Source organism: Amphiprion ocellaris, chromosome 17 (assembly GCF_022539595.1).
Source record: "Amphiprion ocellaris isolate individual 3 ecotype Okinawa chromosome 17, ASM2253959v1, whole genome shotgun sequence".
Lineage (NCBI taxonomy): Eukaryota > Metazoa > Chordata > Actinopteri > Pomacentridae > Amphiprion > Amphiprion ocellaris.
Genome location: NC_072782.1, coordinates 14,321,046 through 14,332,203, shown reverse-complemented (window position 1 = coordinate 14,332,203; position 11,158 = coordinate 14,321,046). Strand labels below are relative to the sequence as shown.

Below are 11,158 nucleotides of genomic sequence, written 5' to 3'. Positions count from 1 at the left end.
CACCAGGCGCTAAGGGACAGAGAGCTTAAAAGTAAACTTGCCAAACAACACAACAGGAAGTGTGAAGGTCAAGAGGATTGTGCATCATCACTGTCTTTGCATAGACAGCAGAGTGCTGCTGCACTTTTAACTCCAGAGAATTGATCCTCCTCTTCTTGTGATGCCAAGACTTTCAAGCCGCTGCCCCTCTACACAACTAAAAGTCAACAGGATTATTCACACAGCTCACCGAGAGAGAAAGCCTCTCTCCACCTGCACTAAGAAATGCCTTTCACTTTGTTAGATCAAACACCTCTCATCTTCCTTTTTTGCCAGAAAGACAAATTTATCCTCCTCTTATTTAGACTTGCAAATTCCGAAAAAAAAAAAAATGTCAGGCCTGCTATTACGCTAATATAGCACTGAATGGTTTCCCCTAATGCATTGTAGTGACAAATGTAGTTGTTAGCTAGATCATGTTCAGAACATACGTTTTATTCAGTGGATGAATCATTCTATTTAACAGGGAGGTGGATGGTAGTTTGAGGCTACAAAATCACTTTGGTTAAGGTTCAGGAAAGACTGTGGTTTCAGTTAAATGTGAATGTGTTCTTGTGTCTCAAATCACTGCGAGCTTTTGCTGTATTAATCCAAACCACAGTCTTTCCTGAGCCTTAACCAAATGCTGTGAGTGCATCAACATAAAAGATGCATGATGCCAAGACCAGTATGTGTGGCTATTGTTCTGCAAGATATTTGCATAAATATTTTTGTGGAAATCAAATGATATGTTGGCAGTGAACATTTTTGTGATGTTAAAACAATGTCCTTATTAAGTTAGTGGAAAGCAATCTAATAGACATTATTTTCCTTTAAAACATATTTGCTGTTGCAGATTAGTTTTATATAAATGCAACCTGTAGGAGAAAGAGTCTGTATTGACTTGAATTTTTATAGCATTACCAAAGTTTCAAATAAGTTTATACATTTCCAGGAATCCTTAATTCTACAGTTGCTGCCTCCTCATATTGAGACATTTGCAGACATCTCACTAAAACTGATGAAGCTGACTGTTGTAAGCCAGTTGTCTGACATCCCCATCACCACAGAAGTGGAAATATTTACACAAAGAAATCCCAGAGATCCTCAGTCGTCTCTCTTGGTGCTTAATTTGCAAAGTTCAGCTCCAGTGCTGTTTGTATTGTATCAGACTCAGCAGGCTCGTCATGCCCCCAGGATGTACTAATTAGACAGATAATGGTTATTATTTTCTCCAGTATTTAGTCACAGTCATTCATTGTATCAAAGGGGTCAATTTTTGTTGTGATTCTGAAAGTATTCACTTTATCAAAGATAGCTGCTGGCTTCTTTCTTACAAAATTCAAGTCCCAATGGTGTAATTTACATTGTGTTACTTATTACTGAATTAATTGATTTGTTACATTAAAAAAAAATACTCTGAATACAGATCATATATTTTTATGTTTAGAATTAGCTGCTGATGCCTGTGAAGTTTCCACTCAACTGTGTTTTCAACCTCTCCTCTCCTGTTTTCTACACTTGTAGCAACTGATAAAATTTTATAGCTGATGTTATCCTTCTTCTTTTATTTATTGGGAATCCAATAGTCTTTCAGAATTTTACTGCATTACACTTAACAAGCTCTTGATGGAGTCAAGAGTATAAATATCCTTCTTTTTTTCCTCCACCTCCTCCCCTCCTCCTTCGTCCCCCGTCTTCTTTGTTTTGTTCTTATTTTTACTTTCAGCAGTAGTACTATCTCCAATTGTAGTGTTTAAGAATGTCACCGGCTCATCTCTGCTGTGTGGTGAAGTTATAGTAATTATGTTTACAACAGCAGCTCCTGGAGAACAGATCTACGTGAATAATTATTTTGTAGATATTTGAATATCATAGAACAAAGAGCAAATGATGAGCTGTAGTGAGAGTAAAAATAGATGATGTAAAGATGCAAATCTAAGCCCTGCTGGTATATTTGGAGTCCTTGAGCATAGAACTAAAACTTTAACATTTCACTTGCACATGGAAACCCTGTAAATAAGAGTTTGTAGTACAATAATACAGAATGTATTTTGACTTTTTTTTTCCTAATCTGTGTGCCATCCAACCTGTAAGAATTACACTAAAGATGGATCTGTAGAGTCAAAAGGTTCTTGGCTGAAATAAAAGAGCAAGACAGTATTGGACCAAATGTGTACTGGAAGCAGAAACAACAAATGAGAGGATTTCAGGATTTACTCTACATCTCCCATATTGTTTAGGCTCTCACTTTAATTAGAATCCAAAAATGTGACGGTGACATGTTTCTCTGCAAAAATATATGATATACAGTTCTGTAGTGGAATTAACGAGCAAAATTAAATCTAGTATTTTTATTATCACAATAGGCAATTGTCTGAAATGGAGACGAAAAGAAAATCAAACTAGATCAGAAAAGTAATTTTGCTGCTGTTAGATGAGGTACATCACAGAGATCATATCATCAAGAAAAAACACATTTATAAATGCAGACAATAAAGATGAATGAAAGCTAAATCAATGGACCTCCCGTGCTCTCTAAAAAGACTTTTTCAAGTTGTAAGAAGTTTGATACACAGGTTTTATCCTGAAAGTCATAAAGTCCCAGACTTCATATTAAGCTGTGTGATAAAGAGAGGTTCTAATTGTGATATACTTGGTTTTTGTGCCTTTTCCTTGAGGAGTACCTAAAGATGACTTATCCCAAGTTAACATTTAACTCACCCAAAATTCACTAAAGACATTTCAGGATGTTGGATGATGAAAATTGTGGCAATATAGAATGAAATGCCTAATGCAAATAAAGTACACACTGTGATCAAATAAGCCTAAACTGCTGCCAATGTAGCTATTTATCAAATTCAGCTTCTGACTAGATATTGAATTTACACTGAGAACATGAATCACCCAAATTGATGGAACACTGATATACAGTAATGTAAGACTGCTACTGCTTTAAGTTCAGCGCGGCAGAGTTTGATTGCCGAATTACTTTTAAGTGATTTCACCCAAAATTTGTTATTTGACTATCAAACACTGTCCCCCTGCAGGCTTTAAAGGGCGGCTGTAAATAGTTTGTAGTTTCATCCTTGATGGAAAATGGCGGCTGAAGTCAGCGGGGTGCTTTAACATGCTCAAAGCAACACGCACGCCTGCTAATGAGCTCGACAGTCTTGTGTGTAAGATGCAAGTTTAGCTGGGAAATATGAACATTTGTAACATACTGAGCATACAGATGGAGACGTGAATTATATTGCAGAAGTTTCTTTGGATGTTTTAATACATTTTTTCCCCATTACAAACATGTTCAAACTTTCCACAATAACCTTCTTAGTCCTGCAGAGGCTGGTTGGTCAATACTCAAAAGATTTTGGGTGGAGTATCACATGAAGCAGCAGTTTCTTCTTTATGATGTAACGCAAAAGCAATACTGCACAATATCGATGTACTGTGCAAGCACAGATCATGTGTCACTGCTTCTTTGCAGACGTTTACTTTTTTTTACATCTGTTGCCAAGAAGCTGCATCTGTTCTCCCCTTTGAAAAAAGTCACTGGACTGTATGACAAGAAAGGGAGCAGTCACTCAAACCCACTCCAGTGATCTGATATCAAAAGCAAAAGTTAGAATCCTGCGAGGCTGAGATTATAAATCATCTGATTTACGGTGACAACGCAGAGTGGGAAAACTCCAAACATAAGCAAACACTGAGCTGGTGCTGAGGGAAGCTGTACGGCAAAGGAAGACGCTATATAGGATCATAACGCATGTGAAGACGCAGCAGTGGATGCGACCGCGTCTTTATACCACCAGCTGCAGATAATATCGCTCTCCTCACTGGTGTAACGTGACAGCATTGTTTTCTATCTGATAACCCAATTATCCCTCTCGCACTGACTCAGATAGAGATCTCCGTCAGCACAAACACGCTTAGGATGTTAATCTACAACGCTCATAAACAACTACAAAAGGTAATTAGAATCAAATGACGAGGGTTACAGTGAACGTTACTCCACGGTGGCCCAGCTGCTTCGCTGCCCTCCACGGATGTATCCCTCGACCTTAGTCCAGACACAACTTTACTCAGAAAGTAAGATTAGTAGCCTGTTGTTCTGGGAATGACCTCTGACCCACAAATCCTATTGGAAATGACCACACTGTCCCAGATACAGCACACAATCCATATAGGTTAGCTCCTGAAGTGTGCTTCTGACAGTGTTTGCAGCCTGTGAAAAAGACAGCAAAAGGGCATGTGAGCAGGTGAATCCCCAAACTAGACAAGAAACAAGGATCAGTACAACAGTTTGTTTTGATTTTTTAAACATCTTGTTACTTTGCTGGGTTCGAGTGACTGGTCGAAAGCTGCATGTTGCTGTTCACTACTCAGCTCTGACCTCACCGAGCCCTTTAGGATTAGCTACAGTGGAGGTGATATGTACAGTAATATAGCCTGGAAGATTTTCATCCCCCATGAGAGACTTACACGAGGTTATGTTTAAGCCCTTTGTGTGCCCTGTCCTCCTTATCCCACTCTGCCTCCTGCCACTGCTCTGGCCCGGCCCTGTGTATCTATGCCAGGATACACACTCTCGCAAACACACTCTCCCACAAACATACACACACAGATCCCAGCCAAATGCTGTGGCAGGTGGCTCGCACTGCTAAGCCCCTCCAGCAATTATCCTCACTGGGATCCTGTCTCCACGACAACAGCCGCCATGATGCCCCTGCGATGAGCGACTTCCTTGTTTTCACTTGCGGGATAACGACGAGCTCATTAATAACTACGGCTCTGAGCACTGCCTCGTCTTTAAGTTATTCCTGTGATTGTGAAACTCTGTCTGACCGGATGAAGAATCAAACGTCAGTTCTAAAGGGAGTTATTGCGATGCTTTTGGACACAACGGGAGTAACAAAACGTCCCTGGTTGCGTCCAGAAATAGCAAGCCGCCACTGTGCATTTACACAGAAACAATGGCGTGAAGAAAATTGTGCTCTGCATGGCATTCCCTCTCCCTTCCTTTGCTTTATGACCATTTCTGTCCCCAAAAAATTGTTTCTGTTCCCCCCCCCTTCTCTCTCCCCTCTCTGTCTACCTCGACTTATAGAAGTTTCTAAGTTATATTGCTAGCGAGGGGAATAAAGGTAGGGACACACACTCGGGGAACACAATTTATTTTGTTTTGGAGAAACATCAAATGAAATGACCCTCCCATTAAAAAGGCCACAGAGGGAAACAGAAAGAGATATTGCTTTTTCACTTACAACGTTAATCTTTTATTTTGTAGGAGGTTTTTCCATCATCTTGGAGATTCGCGTTACCTTCAAGGAAGATGCCGCATCTATATGTGTGTGTGTCACCTGGAAGTGTATATTTGTGTGTGTGTGTTAAAACGAAGCACATGTATAGGATTACGAACCTGACTTTTACTTAAATCACCTGAAAAAGTGATTATCTGCTTGCTGCAAAATGTCTTGCTGAGTGCAAAACAGCAGTTGGCAAGTGTAAATGTGTCTTAGGTGTGTGTTTGCGTGGGCGGGTGTTGTTTATGTCTGTGTGTGTGCGTGCAAGCTAAAGTAAATGTTTACTGTAGGCATGTGTGATTCTGCTGGAGGAGGAGAGAAGAAGAAGGACAGAGCACCAGACACCATGCTGCTCCAAAGCAGCAGCAGAGCTTGTCCTGCTCAAATCTCCACAGTTGGACCAGGAAGAGTTATATTAGGAACTTAACTTAGAATTCTGGTAATACTTAAAAGCAGATGTGCTGCACTGAAAACGCAGCATGTCGGGCAGAGTTACTGTTGTTCTTGAAGTGCACTGATGAGGTGAATTCAGGGAAAAGCTATTATCTTTTATTGATGTCAGTTATTAAATCTAAACCAAAGGAGATGTAGATAAAGAGAGGCAGGAGAGCAGGAAAAATGATTTTAAGCCTCGAGACAACTGAGATGTGGACTGTGCAACAGAGACCTTTATATTATTTTTTGCTCTTTGTGTTTCTTAAGTAGTCATCTTTTACTTCTAACACTGCTGGATTCACATTTATTCTCTTCTTCAACAGAAATCTATGTATTTTCCTTGTATTTCTGATCATTTTCTAAACAAAAAATGCCTATTATGCTTTACCCTGTTTAACAAAACTCGTTTAATTATTTGTTTTATTTCTCTCGGTTCTTATCATTTTGGCGCTGGTGATCTTCCTTTGGCACTGGCTAAAACAAACCTCTTTAGGGGGTGCCAAATATTCCTCTATGCAGGAAAAACCCTGCCACTAGCAATATAGTCAAAGCATCGGTTATAGCAGTAGTAGCTAACGTAGCCTGGAGCTTCTAGCCTCAAGCAGAGATGAGGAGAAGGCCACAGGGGTCTGGTACTTCTTTATAACTCCACACCCCCAGATTTTCAGATTTAGTCTTTGGCCCCAACTGACACTTGAGGCAGTTTATCAGATTTCTCTCAGACACCTCTGAAGCCACACAAGGCTTTATCCAACTTTTTTTTTTCACAAGACCTGTAAACAGACTTCTACTGTATGTGTAAAACCCTTTAACCCTCTGAACACCACGCTGTTTCTGGATGTTTTTTTCTGCTTGTGTCGCATTCTTTCTCACGTTAATACACATTTTTCACTGTAATATTAAGTCTCACACCTCTGTTGGAACAGTACATCCCTGGCAAGTAGAGAGAATTCAAACATGTCCTTTATGCAGTATGGCACTGGTAAAATGCCAGAAACCTGTAGCCATTTGTTGGCCACGCATATTAACAATACAGTTTCCATACTTCTATCTGTTCTTTGTAAACGCAGCCTGCAGTTTAGCTGGAAAAGCTCTGATTTTATTTTTCATGTGGGTTTTGATCATAGCTGAGTCACCAATAGCTGTCTGATTGCTTCCAAGAGTGCAGAGTTCTTAATCTTTCGCAAAATCTAGTTAGTACAAATAGTTGATTTTTGGCTCATTTTAAAATGAGATATGTAGAATAAAGTGACTTTGATGAAATGTTAGGATTCTGAATAGTTCGAGGGCCTTCTGAAAGTTGAAATTCTGATGATTCTTTCTGTTTTGACAGTTTTTTTGGCTCTGATAAATTGTGTAGTTTTCTGGATATAATGTTAGAGATAACACACTTGTCAAACTAACTGTGGGCTTGTGCATGTCACAGGATTTTCTTGTTTTAATTGAGGAGCTTTGTTGCAGAGATATTGATGGAAACTCTTGTTTGTTGGAAAGTATGCACGTGGAAATTCGGGAAAGTATTTCAGATGGTTTCTACTGGATTCTTGGAAAACTGACAGAAATGTGTTTTTACTGACTTGGTCTTTCTAATCACAACCACATGTGAACATTTTGCAATTTTGGACTACAGCGAGAATAGTTTTTATCAGGAAAAGCAACATGAGTCACCTCCATCTTTTGAAATGCATCACATGAACAGGAATCATCTCAAATACTTGTGAACAGGCTGTTATTCCTCGCCTCTGTATTTTCCAAATCTTTGTTGCACAATCATTTAGTAAAATTTGAACAATGGTCACAAGAGCCAGAGAAAAGCAGTTTGATACATTTCTATTTGAATTATCACCCATGTGGCCACTTGATCTCTCCCACACCTACAGACCCACAAATACTTGCCGTATGGCTTCAGTACACTCTCGTGTCCAAACAGCCATCAGTCCTGAGATCCTGATTGGTGAGACAAGGTGGTTTGCTAAGTTCACCTCGGGCTGTCTAAGCCCCTGCGGCCAATCCCTCTTAGTATCACCTCAGTCTGAGATAAATCTCACTTATAACTATCCTCCCGTTCTGCCAACACATCTAAACACTCTCTGATCACTTTCAACTGTGTCCTAATGGGGAAGCAAGCCATGCCATTACATCACTGCACCCTCCCCTACCTCCCTTGTTTGTACAGTCACTGTCTCTGTCGCTCCCTTTAGCTGTCTGTTCCCTTCTCTCTGTTCCCTTCGTTAATTATGCCCTGCACTGTCAAATCTGCTCATGCTGTGCCCAAATTCACCTCCAAGGGTGTATTATTAGGACACTGGCCACCTGGGCTATCTTTTGCCCCAGGGAGGTGCATTACGTATGGCCCACTGCTGGATGTGGGTGGCCCTTTTGCGTGGCCTTGATGGCCCACTGCTGGGCAGGGCAGGGCAGGCCGGCCGGGTCTGGCAGGGCTGCACTGGGCAGGCAGTATGAAGTATGGCCATAGGCCCAGTCTGGGATGCACTGATCCACGCTACCAGCTGCCATCTTCCTCCCCTTCCTGCATGCTCCCCTTCCGCTGCTGCGCGGCTTCTCTCTCTTCTCATGTCTATTTTTAGAGCTGGCAGATTTCTACCTTCTAAAACGGGCAAATGTGTTGTGGAACAGGAAGGTGTGTTTTTTTTTTTTGTCTATTTTCTTAGACATACTACCGTGCACTGTTGGCCAACTCGTGCACATGTTTCACACACCCCTGCTGGTCCCTGTTAACGTCACTGCACACTGTACATTCCATTGCACACGCACACCTTCCCATTTGCATTTGGCTGCTCTCTGTTCCCGGCCCCAAGAGAGATGGTTGATTGAAGGTTTCGGTTCAAAACCAAAAAACAATATAACAAACAACAGAGCGGCGAGACCTTTTTGAATGCAACATTTTTATATCGACACTGTGTGTACTACTGTGGAACTGTGGTCTGATTTTATTCTTCTGCTTAGCTAAGCTTGGATCTTCCTCACCTCTCCCTCATCATTAGCTATCCCCCTCTGCAACATACTGCCTCAAACCTCCTTACTCCTTCACCTTCTACAGCAAGGTACAACTCTATAGTAGCTATCATACAGGGAAACTACAAAGAAAGTACTGAAGCTCCTAACACAGCGCTAGTGACAGTAGCATCTTTGTCAAAGTGCTGGAAGCCCGTCATGTCGAAAGAAGCCAACATGCTGGCCTGTTTGGCTGAGGAGAAAGGATGCTGCATTCCCAGGGAACGAGAGATAAATAGAGTAGAAAAAATGCATCCCTGTGGAGATGGAGGGAGCAAAAAACTACTGTACACCAATGCGAGCAGAGGAGCTACAGTATGCCTCAACATCAAAACCCCAAAAGTGAATTCTCCCGTAATTTTTAGGAACACACTGTAGCACTCATAGGGTGAGCGAAAGGGGAAAAAAATTATTTTGCATCTTCCGCAGTACGTCTCAAGTCTTATTAAGGATGAGCAGCTCTGCGCATTGGGTGATGCAGTCTTTTTTTTTTTTTTTCTCGAGTGCCCTGACTTTCTCTTGACTTGTGGGACTGCTGAATGAGTGAATGTAAATGTACACCAATTAGATAAGAAACTGGCTTTTCTGCAAAGCTGCCAAATCCGGGGGCAAAGAGGGGAAAAAAATGCTGCTTGCCTGAAAATAAATGATCTGTATACCAATATCCCTCAACCAATACCCATTTGGCGTGTCCAAAAGAAAGAAATGGAAAGGATGTAATGGCCTTGATTCCCTACTGAAGTGTGTACTGATAGATTAATCCTCTGTTATGAGGAAATGATATGCAGATGTTCAATGATTCTTAAGCCAACCTGTAAAGATTTCCTATTAGTTAAATGTAAGCTATGGATTGCTACATGTCAGAAAATGCCCTGCAAACTTGTCAAATAATTATCCTGGTGCAGAATTAAACCCAACCTGCTTTCTCATTATGTTGGAATTTGAGTCTGACATCCCTCACTTCTTAAGCAAACTTTCATCTCACAGCTTCTTCACCGTCTAAATCCCCAGCTAGTGCACCAGGGGGCCTGGTTAAATCCCCGTAGCCACTGATGACCTGAGAAGAACCACAACTTTCCACTATAAAGACCCCGTCCGATGTGAAAGTGCTGACTAAGACCAGACTCCTTCCTGTCCCGCCCTCCATCCCTCTCTTTCTTTCTGTCTCATCAGCCAAGCAGCACACTCTGGATCCATGCAATGGAGCGACGCTGGCCAACCCTTGTAAGGAAGCCCATTAAGGAGCCCATCAATATTTCATCATTGCTCACTCAGAAACATAGTTATAGAAGTTTCCAGGCTGGGGCCATTAGGGGGCAGACGTCAATACGTTATGGCAGCGAGCATTTCTCTCCGTCTTCACTTCTCCCCCCTTTTTCCCTTGCGTCTGTCCATCTCCCCTCTCAAGAGAAGTCATCGGAAAGCCTTTTCCCAAGACAGCAGTGGTTTCCGCTGCTAAACAAATCATTAACCATTAGGTATCCAAGGACCACAATATCCTTCCCTACTCCTGTCAAATGACCCCACATACTAGTTATTAGTTTTGCGAGAGGAAGGGAGAGAGACATGGGTGGAGAGATGTTTGCCAAGTCTATCTTAAGGTAACAAATGTCCAGTCAGAGTATAAACACCTAATGAACAGCATGACATGATTTTGTAATGTGATACAGACATGCCAACACTCTGCTGAAACACTTTCTTTTCTTGAGATTTTGACTCATGGCTGTTAAGACGGGTCTGGCAGCTTAGCCAGCCACCTCAGCGAGTGGACGCTCAGTGACAGTGGGCCGATTATCAAGAGGACGAACTTGTCTCGCACACACAGTGACTCAAATCGTGAGTCAAACCTCAAAGATAAAAGTTTTCAGTGAAGAGGCTGGGGGAAGCTTAATTGCAGTCTTATGATTCTGATTTTATAACCCTTATTTCAAATTATTACACCTACATTAGCCGGGACTAGCCTGCAGGCTAAAGTGTGTTAAATATTACTCTAGCAGACATTTTAACGAGTTTTCCTGCAGCTCACCCTTTAGTGTCCTTGGAATTAAAAAAGGTCCTGCTATATGCATTTTACCGGAGGAAATGTGACGTCCTCTGGAAGCCTAAATCAAACCGGATACTGGGCTGCCAAGTCTATAATGTAAACAACACCTTCTCATGTCTCTGAGCCAGGTTCACCCATGCCAAGTCATTGCACTTATTTCATCCCTTTGCAGAGCCCTAAAGTGTGAACACTGCTCTGACCTTCTGTACAAATGCCTGTCATTACTTTTTAAGTTGACACTCCAGCTTAACTGCATAACCCTGTGATCCTGACGATTTCCTGTGTAATAGTTTTCAACTTTATACTCTTGTAACTATAGTTTAATGAAGCTGTCTGTTAGTGT

General features: G+C 41.4%; 1 protein-coding gene across 7 annotated transcripts in view; it reads right to left on the bottom strand.

Moving 5' to 3' along the window:
• Positions 1-11,158, bottom strand: part of ntng2b (netrin g2b) — a 74,779-nt gene that overhangs the window by 61,110 nt on the left and 2,511 nt on the right. The window lies entirely within an intron of this gene.